We start from the raw sequence: 18,143 nt of genomic DNA on the forward strand, positions 1-18,143 counted from the left end.
TTTATTTGTTAACTTGTGAATGATCCCACAACCCGTTAGAAATACCACAGTGTAAAATATATTGTAAAGGCTTGTCTACATGGGAGATTTTTCCAACTATACCCATATAATTATATGGGTATATTTAAACTGATATAATTATAGTGGTATAAACACTCCATGTGGACACTCTTATACTGGAATAAAAGTGTCCAGACGAGGAGTTAAACTGTTATAACTCTATCTGTTTAAATTCACACCCTACTTTATACTGGTACAACTTTCCTGTGAAGACAAGCCCTTTTACATGTACATATGGGGGCTGTTTTCCTGTCTGTGAGCCTAATCCTGAAAGGTACTGAATAACTCCAAGTCAATGAGTATTCAGGGAATTTATACCTTTCAGGAGTCTCTCAGCACCTTACGTGATTGGCCCTGACATTCAGGATTAGGCCCACAGGGAGGAAAACAGCCCCCATATGTACATGTAAATTGAACTTGAAACAGGATTGCAGCACGTTTGAAGAAAAATGAACTTTCTCACTCACTCACTCACTGTTTCTCTCAATGTAGATATAAACAGTCTGACCAACTGTGTCTTTTTTATCAAGGAGGAAAAAGCAATGATAACATGGTCAATGCCCCCACATATTTCTTTTACTCATAGTGGAAAACTGATGTACCAAAAATGAATCTAATTACCAAACATGACATACTTCTTAGATTTTTTTTTTGTTACTATTGGTCCAATTGTCTCCTTTCCCCCATGCTTTTGTGAAATCAAAGCAGTCTTATTGAAATCAACCTGTTTAAAATCAATGTGATTGCATAGATGTACAGGTCAGAATTTGGCCCACTGTACTACATAGGGATGCAATTTGTTTTGTTGACACGTGTAAGACATGATGCCTCGTAGTAGTGACTCAGTGAATATCAATTTTTTAAAACCTCTTTTCCAACTATTACACCTGCTATCATTTCAGGTAACTGTCCCTTGATTCCAATTTCTTTGGAATAATTTTCAGAACAACATGCCGATGTGACAGCATTTTCTCATGACCTTTTGGAACAGTAGATTCTACAAGGGCAGGATGTAAATAAAGCCTTTACAAATATATTATAAATCATTATATTAGCTGTATAGTACCCACAATTTAATAGAATCTTTCTTGAACAATTCCAGTGCATTTTGGTTTATTACATGTATTTTAGAGGCTCGTATTATATTAACGCCTCTTATTCGTTGTGCTGTTCTAATTTAATTGTTTTTGTGAACTTATCAAATTTTATCTTTGAGTTCATTAAAAACATGCTGGGTGAAGAAGATCAATTTACTAATTCAAGTTTAGAAAGGAGCAAAGCATTTGCCCTTGAATTTATATCATGGTTCTTGTGCAGTAGCTTTGGAGGAAAATAAACCTTACAGTACAGCAGAGTGCTATTTTTCAATATACAAAATTCAGCAAACAAAAGTCCTTTGAAAATCAGATGGAAATGAAATTTGAAAAAAGAGGCTATTAAACCTGGTGATTTTCTTCAAAGTGAGTGGGTTTTTTTTTATTTAACTCTTGTAATCTGTTTAACATTTTTGTACTAGGAAAGACAATAGGATATGACAGGTTCTTTGACAGTTTGCTAACACAAATTAACCTCATTTATGGTAAGACTGGCTGTGTGTGAACATCTACTTTTGCTGTGCTATGTAAAACGTCTCTGAATTGCTGTCTGTACTGGGAGGTTTGCTTCCTAAAGCTTAGATGTTTTGTAAAATCGTGTCACTTATGCTATGCTGTATCAACTGATTTACTTATATGAATGACCAGATAGTACCTTATGATAATGGGGAAAAATAAGAAAGAAGGAATACACCTTTTTCCAGGCTGGAGTTTTAATTTTCCACTGTTACTCTTTTACAACCCCATTGATTTCTATGGGATTGCAGCAGTGTAACTAGAGAGAAGCATTTGGCCCTAGATCAGTCTTTAATTAATAAAGAAACCAGTTAGTCCAACTTCAGTGGGAGAAATTTGACAAAACAAATTGTCTCACAAAGAAATAATAGCCCATTTAAGGAACATTGCTTTTGACCCAGGTTTATATTTGTTTCTTATATTTTTGTTCAGTTTGACAAATGAATAAATCACCGCCATCTAGAAAAAAGAAGAAGACTATAGGAGAGTACATGATACTAAAGTTATTCCTTAAGAGGTTGGTGTTAACCAGGATAACTATAAGGGACTTTTTTGTCTACATCTAAAGGTGACTATTCAGTTTTTTAAGAGGTGGTACATTGGCAGAAAGAACTGGATGAAGACATTGAAAAAATGCATCAAATAAAATAAACATATGCCAGTGAACTTTCTGGGTTGGATATTTACAAATAGAAGGATCTTGGGGATTCTGTCTTCTCCCACCTCCTGAAAGAATGAGTTATGTTTTCCTTCTCACATTAAGGGACACTACTGAGTACTGAGAGGATGTTGTGAAGGCTGAGAGGATGTTGAGAAGGCCAAGACTATAACAGGGTTCAAAAAAGAACTAGATAAATTCATGGAGGATAGATAGGTTCATCAATGGATATTAGCCAAAATGTGCAGGGATGGTGTCCCTAGCATGTGTTTGCCAGAAGCTGGGAATGGGCAACAGGGGACGGATCACTTGATTATCTGTTCTGTTCATTCCCACTGGAGCACCTGGCATTGGCCATTGTTAGAAGACAGGATACTGGGCTAGATGGGCCTTTGTTCTAACCCAGTTTGGCGCTCTTATGTTCTTATGTTCTTATTTTACTGAGATAAGCAACACATGAAAGATCAAAAGGTCAGGTAAAACATTTCACCCTAGACTGTGATAGTGCCAGATCATAGAATCATAGAATCATAGAATATCAGAGTTGGAAGGGACCTCAAGAGGTCATCTAGTCCAACCCCCTGCTCAAAGCAGGACCAATTCCCAGCTAAATCATCCCAGCCAGGGCTTTGTCAAGCCGGGCCTTAAAAACCTCCAAGGAAGGAGACTCCACCACCTCCCTAGGTAACGCATTCCAGTGTTTCACCACCCTCCTAGTGAAATAGTTTTTCCTGATATCCAACCTGGACCTCCCCCACTGCAACTTGAGACCATTGCTCCTTGTTCTGTCATCTGCCACCACTGAGAACAGCCGAGCTCCATCCTCTTTGGAACCCCCCATATATCAACCAAGTTTTGGCTTGGTCAGCTCTTGAAGGGGAGAGCATACTGGAAAACTGATGGTGCTACACAAAGTGGTGTTTAAGGTTTTAGTAGGGGGCACTTTCCATTTTGAATTTACTGCTGAAACAAAGCAGTGAATTTAATAGGATTTTCTTGGTGCTCAGCACTTTTCAAAATCAGGTCTGTTCTTTAGCATGGATTTTAGCACCTAGCTCCGGTTTTTGAAAATCTTGGCCTTTAATAGCACTGAGTTTATGCTGATAAAGCCTTCAAGGTATAATCATATTGTCATATTTCTTGTACATGACACATATGTTACATATAACATATGTGGGGGGGGGGGAGGGATAGCTCAGTGGTTTGAGCATTGGCCTGCTAAACCCAGGGTTGTGAGTTCAATCCTTGAGGGGGCCACTTGGGGATCTGGGGCAAAAATCAGTACTTGGTCCTGCTAGTGAAGGCAGGGGGCTGGACTCAATGACCTTTCAAGGTCCCTTCCAGTTCTAGGAGATGGAATATCTCCATTAATTTATTTATTTATAATTTATAAACTATTTCAGGGGTATTTTGAAGTGTCTAAAATATGTTTATGGTCTATTTCCTGTACAGTTAATGGTAAGTTAGATGCACTGGTTTCCTTAGGTCCAACTGTGTGCAGGTCTCACATGGAGCCTTAAAAAGCTCTAAAAATAGCCTAAAAGAGTTTTTCTATACCCCAAAATGTCAAGACATTAACATCCAATATCTTCCCAATTCCCAAACTTAGAAGGTGGGAAACTGATCCTTTCCAATGGTATAAAGCTCTCATTTCTAGACTTACAGGGATGCAAGGAATTGACTTAAAAGTTATGAAAATTTTATATATAGAAAAGCTGTCCTGAATATTACTCATCCTGCACTTCAGGTAGGTGTAATTTTGAGGAGGATTTCCTTATTTGGAGGGAGAAAGGACCTTTTTTTCTAAATAGGTTCATTTTTTAAATGCTCAGGGGTTTGAAGTAGTTCAGGGAGAGATGGAGTAGATAGAGGTCAGGTGACACAGTTAAAGGTGTATGGTAAATTAATTTATCACAGGGCTCTGCAATTTATCATATAGATATCTCCACATATGTGGAGCATGCGTATGCTTACGTAGCTCTATCTGAAAGTAAAGTTTGAACACTCAGTTTTGTACAAATTATGTACGAGCAGAGAAGGGCAATTTTAATTGCTGCTTATTAAAAAGGCAGTTCAATCAGGGGGAAAAATATAGATTTATATTATGCTGAATTCTTTTTTGACCTGGTGTTCATCAGTGGCGATTGTCTGATCTTGGCTTTTTTGATGGTGAGACTGAAATTGTAATTAATTGTAGGTTTGGGAATGAATAAAAATTCACTAGCTCAATTCACTGCAGTACAGCAGTTTAGTGAGTTGAATGATGGGTCACTATCTGAAAGTGTATGTCACAATCAAGCTACTTTTCTATTTAGGCCCTTCTGTAAAGTGGTCGAGTGATGGCAGAGCAATTCATTTCCATTTGCTGGTTAACCATGGAAGAAAAGGGGAAAAAAAATCTGTTTGTGTCTTAGGGACTTAACAGAATTCATGATGAGCAAGAAGGATATTCTTCTTACTTGCATTACCTTGTGTTTAAGCCTATTTTGGAGTAGTGTGATGTGGATGGGAGACATCTCTCTGGAGCAGACATGCTAAACCTGTGGAAAAAATGCAGAAATTGCGCTTGTTTTTGGCTTAATTGGCTTGTGAGTTGCTTGTTGGCTAGTTTTTGGCTTGTAGCTTGTTGCTTGTTTGGCTTGTAGCTTGTTGCTTCTTTTTTTTTATCTGCTTCCAGCAAGCAGGGATAAGGGGAGCAAGCAGGACAAGCAGGGGGAGAGAGTCAGGGGTGCACAGCGGGACCACCACAGTCCCAGACTGCACGCCGGGGGATCTAGTCACATAGAACGTTGGGGTTCTTTTTTGAAATGGGATTAGCTTGATTTTTGGTTTATTGTGAAAGTTGGGGTGCTTATTTACTGTGTGAAAGTTGGCAACTGTGCTCCGGAGCAACATTTCATAATAAATAATCCTACCATATATAAAAATATTCAGTTATCTGTTTATTTGGGCAGAAAATTACTTACACATTTCTGACCTGATTTAGAAGAACAACATATGTCATAAAAAATTACAATAGTAGATGTGGAATTTTTTTAGCTTGAAATCCAAGATTTTCAAAGGTGGCAAGTGATTTAACACCTTATTTTGTGGATGCCTTGAGACACCTTAAAGGGGTCTGAATTTTAGAACAGTGGTGTTCAGTGCACTCTGAAAATCATGCCCTTTTAAGATGCCTCAAATTGGGCACCCAGGAATTGAGACAATCAAAATTGCTAGTTGTTTGAAAATCCTGGCCGAAAATATTAAGATTTTTACTGATCAGATAGCATTATGTTTGAAATCACCTTAAGTCAAATATGCTGCGTGCTCACTGGAGCTTGGTGAAAAGTGACAAAACTGGTATGTAGATTTCACCGGTTAATATTTTGTCATTTCTTTCCAGGCCATGTTGTGACCCTGATATATTGTTTCTTATTATATTTATTCAAAATGGGCATTTTTTGCCTTGAAAGCACAGAAGATATTAAAATATATCCCATGCTTTTTTAGTAGATTGATTTTCATATAAAAGAAATTATGAATTATTGTTTGACATTTTGTCTTTTTTTTGTTTTAAATTTAAAACTAGGACAATTTGGGGGGTATGTCTACACTGCAGGTGGAACTGTGTTTTCCAGCCTGGGTAGACAGACCCATGTTATTTCTGCTCGAGAGCTAAAAATAGCAGTGTAGCAGGGAGTAGCATGGGTGGCAACTCAGGCTAGCTGAACTGAACTGGGGTGAGGTCCTTTAGTAGTGGGTGGGCAGAGCCCACCTCCCGGATCACAACAGACCAGCTGAACTGAGTGCAAACCTTCCCAGACGCTCTGGGTATGTACTTGCGTGGCTAGCCTGAATCGCTGCTTGTGCTACCTCCGACTACACTGCTCTTTTTAGTGTTCTAGCTTGAGCATAATTAGCATATCTGTCTACCCTTGCTGGTGGTCCCAGCTGCAGTGTAGATGAACCCTTTGAGAGAAAAATGCAAAGTTCATGTTTTGTGTGTAAAACCTAAACACATTTGAAGAACTGAAATGAGTCAAAAAGCCCTTGATTTCTGGGATTGTGGAAGTTTGTTTTACATTTTTGTGTGCAGCTCTCTCACAGGGATACTATAATGGAACAATAGGTAATAATATGAGAGTTTTTTTATCCCGGTATTGAATATTTATTAGCTTATTAAAAAGGATTACAAAACATTACAGATAAGTGTCATGGTTTGAGGATACTAGCCATATTACCACAGGTAGCCATAGACTTGATAGGGCCTCTTGGCAACTCAGGCAGTCTTGTGTAACTGTGCAGCATAAGTGGGAAGGAGATGATTGCAGCACCTCAGTGACTGATGGGAGAGCTCGCCATTAGGAGTGGCGTGGGGAGGGTTTCAGCAGCTGGTAGAAGGGTTGGATAGGGTACCAATCCCTGCAGAAGCATGAAGGGTTGGTTCCTCTCAAGATTGGGAGTCAGCAGAATTGTTCTATTTTCCTTTTGTACTTGTTCCCCTTTTCTTTGTTTTCCCATTTGCTGCTTCCTAATTGTGAAGCTGAGAGGGCGACTCTCTCCTGACGTTAGTGCTACTCCTCCGTGTGTCCAGTAGAATGTTTCATATCAGTTTTCCCTCCATCTTCTCCATCTGTGATGTGCTCAGGGTCTTGGAGGCTGAACCCTGTACTCATTCCCGAACGGGCACGGCAGTGTGTTGCAGCTTCTCTTTTGCTATAAATAATACGTCTTTAACAGGTGTTGACCTTCATCCATGCTGAACTTACCCCCAGAAATAGCTGTATGCAGTGATTCTGAGATAATCTGAAGGTAGGGAGTTCATTGATAATAATGATCAAGCTTATATTTCTAATATATAGCACTATTCATCATGAAGAATCCCCATTGTTCTTTTTCTAACCATCTCAGCAGCCCGGACAGGGTTGCAGCAGTACTGATGTGTGCGTGTATGTAATTGGGGCCTGGCAGCCCCTTACTGATATTTCCTGTCCCTGTAAGGTGTAGTGTATGCAGGATTGATCAAATGGACTCTTGGAAGGGTGCAGCTGCTCCAGGCTGCTCATTTAGGGTGGCCAACCAAACACAAAATAAAGGCAAATAAAATAAAACAGAGCACCCAATGGTAGCTAGAGGCAAAGAAAACTGTTGGTCCAGTGTTTTGTTATAGCTGTGCTTCAAGCATCAGTGCATGTAAGAAGCTCTGAACTGGCCCTAGGATGAAGTGGTGTAATTTGAGGCATGTAAAGCACAGATGCTGGCTTTTATTAAATATCTGCAGGACTTAGCAGGTCCACCAGCTCCTGGGGAGAGCGTGGCGACCCTTCCCAAGATCAGGGCCGGCTCCACGCACCAGCTTCTCAAGCAGGTGCTTGGGGCTGCCGCTCCGGAGAGGGGCGGCACGTCCAGGCATTCAGCGGCAATTCGGCGGACGGTCCCTCACTCTGCCTGGGAGTGAAGGACCTCCCGCTGAATTGCCGCCGCAGATCGTGATCGCGGCTTTTTTGTTTTGTTTTGTTTTGGCTGCTTGGGGCGGCCAAAACCCTGGAGCCGGCCCTGCCCAAGATAGGTTTCATGTTCCAACTGTCCTTCAGACCTAGCTGTCTAATAGGACCATGTGTTGTACACATGTGGCAGAGTGAGGCTCACTGCAATGCGCGGGTAGCTCTGTGCACATGTGCCATATTTAAACAACCATCTGATCATGGAGACACAAATACTAAATGATATCTATAAATGGATCATTTCGCGTAACAGGGCTATAGCTCACAGCCACAGTTTAGGCATATGTTCTTTCTGTACTATTTTAATTTAAGAGTTCTTGGCAGTGGTAATGATAAAAACTTTTGGCCATATTCTCAGGCCTACTCTGGGCCCTGCAGTCTCTGGTGTAGCGGCATGTTTGGTCTGGGGTTGTGGTAGCCAGAGCACAGGCCACTCCTATCTCCTGTTGGCGAGAGCCATTATCAGTTGGATGAATTGAGAACATCCCCTTAGACTGTTCTACATTCCATCAAGGCTACTGCAACAGGTTAGAAATTCAGGAGCTGCATTGTTTTTCTCCTGTCCCACTCCTGGGCAGCACCCAGTGGAAACTGAGCAGAGTAGGGCAGACCCATTTAACAGTAACAGGGCTAGTCTATTTTTTTTCTCCCGCAGACTGTTTGGATATTTCTGTTTAGGTTGCTGTTTAAGATGTAACATGTCAATATTTGCTGTTTTAAAATAGCTACAAAAATAAACACAAAATGCGACATTAAAAACAATAGACTTGGTTCTCCTCTTTCACAAGATTTTCATCAGGATCACTCCAACTTCCAGAGAGTTACTGCTGATTTACACTGGTGTAAGTGAGAAGAAAATCAGGCCCATCTGAAGGACCTGACTTAGAGACAAATGCAAAGGATTTCAGAGATGCTGTCCTCAGTTCCCCGCTGTGCCTATGTACTACACTTAAAACAGAATAGCATGGGATATAATGTTAAACTGTTTGGATACCACTGCAATATAAGATCAGCTAAGGACACTGTCTAAGTAACTTTGAATTTCCCTGCTTTCATTGGTTTGTGAGTCTGTATGTGAGATTTGAACAAACTCTGTATGTGCTAGTAAATAATGAAATCACTAGATTAAGATGACAGTTCTTTTACCTCCACCTTGTACTGCACTGTTACTATCAGCACAGTCTTTATTGAACAATAAATGATAGGTTAGCCTGGAATAGCTGCAACAAATTTTATTTAATTTTATTAGTAATATAATAATTTTATTTCCCAATGCAGTATGTTTCTCACACATTTTATATTCTGTGCTTTGTTTTATTTAGCCATTTCCCTTTCCTAATTAAAGCTCCATTAATTCACTTCACTACAGCAATAATCAGTGGCTGGGGAGGAGGAGGGAAGGAGAGAGAGAGAGAGCTGTTGAAGTAAATGAAGCATTACCCATGACTGCTGCACACACCAACGTCTGTTCTTGTACTAGCACCGTATACCTGCTTCTGAGCATTACAAAGATAACTCATTTCCTGGTGCTTTCTATGCTCAAGGGCAACAGTTACCTTCACCACAGAGAGAATAAGTACCGGCTGGTGTAATTTTGGAAATATGTAGCAATTACTTGCTGCAGAAACTCAGATCCCAGCTCTCTTTAATGAAGAATGACAAAGACCTGGGTTCAAAGAGGGTGGCCCAGAGCTGCAAAGGTTCACTATTCTGTACCATTAGTTTGCAGAGCCCCCACATGGATTAACTATCATTTCCTTTTTTCCTCCCTTCTTTCCAACTTGTTTTCATGATCTGGTCAGCTTCTTAGTGTCTCATCTGTTCCTCTCTTCTTTTCCTTTGCATGGTGTGCTTACTAATGATCAGATTAGGCTCATTTGATTATTCTCTCTTTATATTACCTCCATTTTTGACTTACTGTATCTTAAAATTTAAGAATATTTATGCTTTCTTGACATGACCTCCTCACTTACTGTATTTAGTCAAATCAGATGTTTCCTTATTTTCATTCTTCTTTTAACCATACAGTCTTTGTAGTTTTCCATCCTCAGGTAATACTTCCTTGGTTTCTTTTATTGTTCTATATATATGTATGTATCCAGGCAGAAATATGCTTAAAGTGCTGGCTTAAAATAACAAAATTCAAGAAGTTCAGAATTAAAGCTCATTTCAGTGTGATATGCCTAAGAATACCTCACAGCTGTATATATCTATACTCTGCTGTATCAAACAATATGTGTTTGATTCCTTCATGTATAGCAATAATTACCATCTCTTCTCTGGTCATTCTTCATTTATGATCATATCATCTGAAATGGACACAATCAGATAGGTAGAGCTGGAACACATTGCTTAATACTTGAATTCCAGGTTTTATTCAGTTTAAAACACTCTTGGCAAATTTTAAAACGGGGGTGAAGGGTTAGCTTGTTTGTTTGCTTATTTATTTGTTTTGTTTCATTTTTACAATTACTTTGTGAAGATACTTTTGGGTGAAAATAAACAAATATATCTCAAGAGAGGGTCTGGGAGATATCTGAAGAGCTGACCTCCCTGCTTTGAATTGGAAGTTGTTTGGAGCAATAGTTGTCCTTTCTGAATTTTACCTGCTGAGCGTTGGTTTTGGAACAATAGATTTTTCAAAAGCACCTAAGTGATTTAGGAGCACAAGTCCCATTTATTTTGCACGGGACCTAGGCACCTAAACCCCATTTGTGGATATAGCGCTAGGTGACTTAGGAGCCCAACTGCCACTTTAGGCACCCAAGTCAAATTTAGATTCTCAAACCCGCCCACTTAGTTGCCACCCAACTCTGTAGGTGCCTACAGTCCCGAGGCATCTAGGGCTCTGTCAACAAAGTCTGGTAAGTGACTACAAATCTGCCAGTGAACATGTGAACTGATGCCTAAGTCTCAGTCTCCTGCACCTATCTCATGCATAAGACTCAGAGGGATCCTCAAACTAATCTTTCCCCTGTGCAATCTGGTGAGCATTTTCAGAGGCTAACTGATCAGTTCCCACACAAAACACACCTGCTGAAAGAGTTGGTAGTGGTGCCCCCATAATCTTTAGCCCAGAGCTCTCACCCTGGATAAGGGAGACCTGGGTTCAAACCCCCACTTGGCCTAATATAGAGCAGGGATTTGAACCTCTGTTGCCCATTTTTTAGGATAGTGCTGCAACTACTTGGCTAGGAAGCGCTCCTATTGGAACCGTTCCACTTTGTATAAATAATCATTGGAGCAGGGACTTGAATTTGGGTTCCTGAGTGCTCTAATCACTTGGCTATAGAGTCATTCTCACTCTGTCTCAAAGAGTATTTAATTATCTATATAAAGTGGAATAACTTCAAAAGGAGAGGCATCTATCCCAGGGTCTGCCATAGGCTACTGGTTAGGGCACTGTTCAAGCTTTGAGGTAGGCTGGGGTAGGGCTGGTCAACTCCCTATAACATGCTGCAAATTATATAGTTGAACATTATTTCTCCAGATAATTGTCTGTCACCATATTACTTCACTGGGCTTTGAAGGAACTCAGCACCTTGCAGGAGCTGCTGACACCTTCCAGGACTGGGCCTTAAATCTATACAACTGGCCAGAATAACTAAAAAATCTTATCCTCCTATTGCTTGGCTAAAGTTGATTATAAAAAAGAAAAATAAAGTGTATACTGTTGGGAAACTGCTGATATCCGCATGTGACGGGGAAAAAAAGTCGGAGAGAGAGAAAACAAGGTTGATCATTAACAAATACTGTTCACGGGGCTCTTGTTAGCAATGAGCTAGTTGCTTTTGCAAAGCCAGTCAAAGGAGGTTAAACCCTGGGGTAATACACTAATATTCTCAGTGGTGGTAGCTTTTGCTTTAATTTTGAGCACTTCATATCTCTTTATTCTCTAACCTTAATTGTGTTAGACTATAATAACCTTCCAAAATCATTTATAAAAATTGGGCTGATTTTGAATGCTGTTAAATAATACTAATTTGTTGCTCTCTCTTTCACTCATGCTCTGCCAGTGTTTTAATGTTTGTAGAGCAAATAAGGAATTTCTAAACAGTCCCAGAGGGGCATTGTACTAATTCATTGTGTGAGAAAAGCCTCATAATTTGAGCATGCCTTAAGCACTACTCGTTTATGATAAGGTCTTTATAAAAGTGCAATGGCTCTTTAACTGATGGCTCAGTTAAAATATTATGAATATAATTGGCTAGGAAAGGAAAATTCTCTTCTCCCATGGATTGTATATAAGTGAATGAATCTTCCTATTCTCCCCACAAATGCACTTCAAAGTGTAAGTGGGATTCCTTTACAAAGATCTTATTGTTTAGGGTCACTATGTTTTAAGGTGTGAATACTGTTGGCAATAAGAGCTTTTCTTCTTTAAAAAAAGTCCTCTCCTGAGAGGATGTATTACTTTAAAAAGAGAGAGAAAAAGAAATGCTGTGGGATGAGCAAATCTCATCTTCACATGTCTATTGCAAATCCACACAAATTCATATACTGGGTGTTACTAATATAAAAAGGATATTTTACTAAATAACTCTTTCTATGGTGCTAAGGACCAGCAACATGAAGACAAGTGGCATCATTTCCACTTCACAAATAACTAACTATACAATCAAGATAAGAGTGATTTATGAACCTCTTGCTAGATTCTGTGACTAGTCACACAAGTGCACTGCTTTTAGAATTCAGTGAAAAGCAGGGGCATTGTCAGCTATTGCTATTATTAACATATGACATTAATGTATCACTGTATGGGAAGGTACATAGTTTAATATTCAATGGAGAACTCTAATTGTAGAAGACTGTTTGGAACATGCACATCCACTATTCACAGGTGCAAGATGTGGATTTGTATTGATTTCTTTTGATGATGCATAAAAGAGCAATTAAAACATCTTATTGTTGATCACTTCTTACACCTGTGTGAAGTAACCTGGTCAAAGCTGCAGCAGAGAAGACTGTAACAGGAGATGCAGATATAGCAGTCTGTTATGCTATATCATTTTAGGTTTTCCACCACTGAAAGCCTAATGGAACAGCATTACTTTGTATTCCTGTGAATAAGGACTTACACACATTCTGCATGATAATGTGCTCTTTGGGCTAAAATGTGCACTTCTGGGCTAAACTAACATTTTTTTCCACAGGCAGACATAGCTGCAATTTCAGTGTGCACTGTTTTTAAAAGCTTCTCTTATGATAGCATTTCTTCAGGAATCAGGGGCACATGTGTGTAGAAAGAGACTAAATATGGTAGTGCGTTTTTCTTTCACCTCCAGTCACCTCTGTTTATTATATTTCAGCTTTGTTGACCTTCAGTGGGACTTGTGGACCCAAGCCTGTTAGATGCTTTTAAAAATGTCACCCTGAATGTACTTTAACAAATATGATAGGGAAACTTAAAAGAAATCATAGCCATCTTCAACAATGTTTAGAGTCACTTAACTAGTCACATAGTTTGAATTGTCTACATATGATGCCGTTTTCCTCATATGATATTGACTAACACTACTCTTAAAAGAATGGTTATTTTGAGTCTTCTGTATGGTTTTGGACTTAGATATTGTGTTTGTAAGATTTCCATTGGCTCCTATAAATGTAAGTTGTCATTATTTCCCTGACTTCTCTGGCATCGTACCTTTGATCTTCAATTTGCATAGTGTGTGGTAGCTGACCTACTATGGTGAGGTAACAGCTATAGTTGGCTTCCTGCTATTTTCAAGTACAGCTATCAGTCTGGACAACGGTTTTCTTAGCCATAGTAATAGCTTCGTTTCTTCTGTTGTTGTTCGAGTTTTATCTGTAAGTCCAGGCTACAAAGCTTAGGTCTGAGTTGCTGGGCTTGTTTTTGACTGATGTCCCATTAGTACTTGTTATAGTAATGTTAAGTCTATATTGGCAAATTCCCAAGATTCAGTTGGATTAAGCAGAGTTCTTTATTATAATATTAAAATAATACTTAACTTTTATATAATGCCTTTCATCCATAGCTGTAAAAGTGCTTTACAAAAGAAGAGTAGTACCACTATTCCCATTTTACAGATACAGAAACTGAGGCACAGAAAAATAAAGTGACTTGTTGACAATCACATGGCCAGTTGGTAACATAGCAAGTCCAGCACTCTATACACTACATCATACTGTTTAAATGTCTTTCACTGTTTAAATGATATTCGCTGAACTCTCAGCTATCTCATCTTTTGGTGAAGTGATTTTTCTCAAGCTCTGCTATGTTTTAGGAAATACTTGAAATCCCACACTTAAGTACTGCAGTTCACTGTCAGTGACATATTTTATGTCACCCATCATATTGTAGATTGATATGGCTAATCTCAGTACTACTGCTTCTCTTGGTCATTTTGGAAATCTCAATGAATGCAGAATAGCAATCAATTAAAAGTAAATAGGTTTCTCTGACACTTTGAAAGGGTCCCTATGAAGATAACAGGGAAATGGAACAAGGTAATAAATAATTTATAACTGGAGAAAATTAATCAAGAACCCCCAATTCCCACTGTCCCCACACACAGGTGCTCAATTACACTACTTCTTAGAAGAGGCAAGAGACCAATAACTAGGTGTCTGTGACATAAATGAATTTTATTATTAGGGAAGAAGGTATTCAAACATATAAATACAGTAAAGTAACCGATTCAAATTACACTATGATATGTTTATTGTGTAGAGTGCTTTTTATTAAGCTATATCCCAAAACTCTTTACAAAATTAAATAATATATTTAACTGTATAGTATAAATGACAGGTGGCAGCAATAGTGTAGAGACTTTTTATGGTGAATGGATGAGATCATAAAACTATTCAGAGGAGGGAAGGAAGAAGACATTAGGAGGCATAAATGGGGGAGAAAAGATTATATTTCAGGTAAAATGTAAAGAGAGATGGAGAGCTGATGAGCTTGATCCCACATCATTAAAAGTGATGGAAGTTATTCCATTGGCTTCAATGGGAGCAGGATCAAGTACTAAGAGAGTAGCAAGGAGGCATAGGGAGTGAAAGAGGAAGGCTTTTGTCAACAGAGGTGAAACTGTATGAAGCGATAAGGAAATTGCAGAGATAGGTGAAAGGAGGGACCAGGAAGGAAAGTAAAGAGGGACGTGAAGTCTCTAGAGAGATTTAATAATATGTAGCATGATCCATCACACTTCATTCCATTTTGACACCAGCATAGCTCCACTGAAGTTGGCTAACTGAAATCAGTGGAGCTACATCAGCATAAAAGTAGAGGAGTGTTGCTTTGGTGACTCAAGACCACGGAACAGCATTTTGAAATGTTTTCTGAGACGAATGCAGAGCCAGTGGAGTTGTTTGAGACGGGGGAAGATGTTGTCACGTTTCTGGGTGGGTGGGTGGCTGAAAGACGGAAAGCAGAGGTGAACAAATGCTGGTGTCTAGAAGTCTAGGATTTATAGAGGCCATAAATAAGTGAATTGCAATAGATCAGGTGAGCTGAGGCGAAGGCATGGATGTAGATTCTTTACATTAATGAGAACAAACTTCTCTATTCTGTTGCTAATTTTGCCATCCTTCTATATACAGGTGTGTGGTGAGCTTACTTAGAACTTTAGTTGTGGCACTTGACACCGATGGGGTTGAAACGACTTGTGCTAATTCAATGCGATGGTCATGTGGCTCTTCCAGTACGAGAACCTAGGGTTGCTGCTGCCATATTTTATTGGGCCATCTATTTGGGCGATTTGTATTTGGATTTTTTTTAATTAGCTGAGGTGCCAGGAAACTTTGGCAGCAGTACCCTAGTATAAACAACTACATTAATAGCATTACATTCAAAAATCTCTTCCTAGCTTTCTCATGGCCTCCTGTTGGGTATTTCACGACCCTTCCCCAGCTCTGTTATGTGGGGGACTCTTCTGAATCCACATGTGACCCAGTGACCTATCATGGCTGCTATCTTTCCATTCATCACAATACAGAATACATTCCTATCCTTTTCTTACATTACTCAGCACCTAGATGGTGGCTGGCAGCTTATTAATGAATATCCCATTTTTTAACCTTGGGAAAATGTTACCCACTTAGTGCCTTCATCTCTTTCCTAACTGACCAGGATGATCTCAGATTGAGGGATAAAACTCTGTACTCTCTCTCTCTCTGCCACCTCATTAAACTAGCATTTTCAATTTATTCAAAACGGTGTGTCTGTTTTTCTTATTGAAACCCTGATAGTTTAGTTGGACTGATCAACATATTCTGTGTTGTATAAACACCATATTCAATTCATGAATCTCACTGGTGGATTTTGTTGAGCTGTTTATAGCCCTGCTAATGGGTATCATGGTCCTTAGTTGATTGTGAAGATAAAGGGCCTGATTTTTCATTGCCTTGCACCTTGTGTAGTCATTTACACTGAGGAAAAATGAGTGTACATTGTTACCAAATCAGATCGGTTTAGAACAGCATTTCTCAAATGGGGGTCGCGGACCCCTGGGGGTCCATTAGGGAACTCCAGGGGGTCCGCAAGCCCAGATGATCAACTCCTCCCTCTCCCTTCCTCAAATCCTCCTCCTCCCTCCCAGTGCCTCCTGCATACCAGGGAACAGCTGTTCAGCAGTGTGCAGGAGGCGCTGAGAGGGAGGGAGAGGAGCGAGGATGGGGTGTGCTCGGGGAGGGGGCAGAAAGAGGCAGGGAAGAGGAGGAGCGGGGTGGGAATAGGTGGGGCAGGGGTGGGGGTCTTGGGGGAAGGGGTGGAATGGGGACAGAGCCTGGGGCTGAATAGTGGGTTTGGGCGTCTGTGAACATTTTTACATCAAAATGGGGGTCCTCGGGTGGTTAAAGTTTGAGAATCACTGGTTTAGAATGATGTCATTCTGATTCAGTAGCATTTTACAGCCGTTTTGCACTTTCTTTGCACAGGAGTAAATGACTGCACAAAGTACAAGTCAGTAGAAAATCAGTCCCTGTATCTTAACGGCTTTGATATCCTAAGATGGAGGCTAGGTGGTTATCAAAGGTATATCACTCCAGTTTTCACTAGCTTTGTAATCAAGGATGGCCCAGTGGCTAGGATACTAGAAGAAGAGTTGGGAGACCTAGGTTGAAGTTCTTACTCCACCACAAAACTTTCTCTGTTATGACCTTAAGCAAGCTTCTGTGTGCCTCCCATCTACATCTGTAAAGTGAGAGTACTAATCCTTCACTCTCACTTTACAGATGTAAAGTAGTGTTAGGTTAACTATCTTAGAGATGGTGAAGTACTTTGAGATCTACAGATATAAAAGTCAGGTATTATTTTAACAGGGAGTCAGCTTTTTGTTTCTTTTATTTATAGATAATGTTGGAACTTAACTAATCAATTGTCTGAACCTTCATTTCTTTCTCAGCATTTATTTGTGTGTCTGTGTATATGTGTGTGTGTGTGTAACATTTATGAAAACACACATGGTGGCCCTTTCTGCATAAGGCATGCACCAAATCCTGCAGAAGATGCATCTACTTATACTGCATCTAGTTCAATTAACTCTTATTTTTAAACATGTGGATTGGTGGCCAGTGTTTTAACTAGGTTTGTGGTATATCCAGCTTTTCAGTGCCAAGAGATGTGAAACTTTGAAATAATTTTGCAAAATTGTGCCTCATCCCCATAAGTCTCCATACATTGGCTTTGTGTTGCAGAGAGGGTGTTTTAACAATCTGGATTATTCATTTGAGCAATCAAATATTTTTGCTCATTTCATTGTATGACTAATATAAAAAGCTTCTTTTAATTTTACCTTTTTAGGATTAATTTTTTAGTGCCCAATTGCATGTGCAATTTCCTATCTATATTTGCACACATAGTATGATTTCCTGTGCAATTCCCATGATTGCACATACAAACAGGTTTTAGATGCAGCCGACAAAATGGTATTCACCCACGAAAGCTTATGCTCCAGTACATCTGTTAGTCTATAAGGTGCCACAGGACTCTTTGTTGCTTTTTACAGATCCAGACTAACACGGCTACCCCTCTGAAAGAGACCGAAGTGTTTCAACACTTTGAAAATCACTGGAATCCACAAAGCCTGAGTTAGGCACCTACAGTCTATATGCATTACATGGGGGGAGATAGGCACCTAAGAATAGTGTGCAATGCCCAGAAAAATAGGTGCTTATGGAACTTTTACAGCAAAAATACAGGCACAGGGTCAATTCAGGTTAGGTACAGCTGAGCAAGGATTTTGTGGATCACACTAGTGCAGGGGTTGGTAACGTTTGGCACGCGGTTCGCCAGCATAAGCACCCTAGCGGGCCGGGCCACTTTATTTACCTGCTGACGTGGCAGGTCCGGCCGATCGCAGCCCCCAC

General features: G+C 39.7%; 1 long non-coding RNA gene across 1 annotated transcript in view; it reads left to right on the forward strand.

Moving 5' to 3' along the window:
* Positions 1-18,143, forward strand: part of LOC122172410 (uncharacterized) — a 67,991-nt gene that overhangs the window by 1,608 nt on the left and 48,240 nt on the right. The gene's annotated exons all lie outside the window — the stretch shown is intronic.

The sequence above is a fragment of the Chrysemys picta genome, chromosome 1 (assembly GCF_011386835.1).
Source record: "Chrysemys picta bellii isolate R12L10 chromosome 1, ASM1138683v2, whole genome shotgun sequence".
In the NCBI taxonomy this organism is placed as follows: domain Eukaryota; kingdom Metazoa; phylum Chordata; order Testudines; family Emydidae; genus Chrysemys; species Chrysemys picta.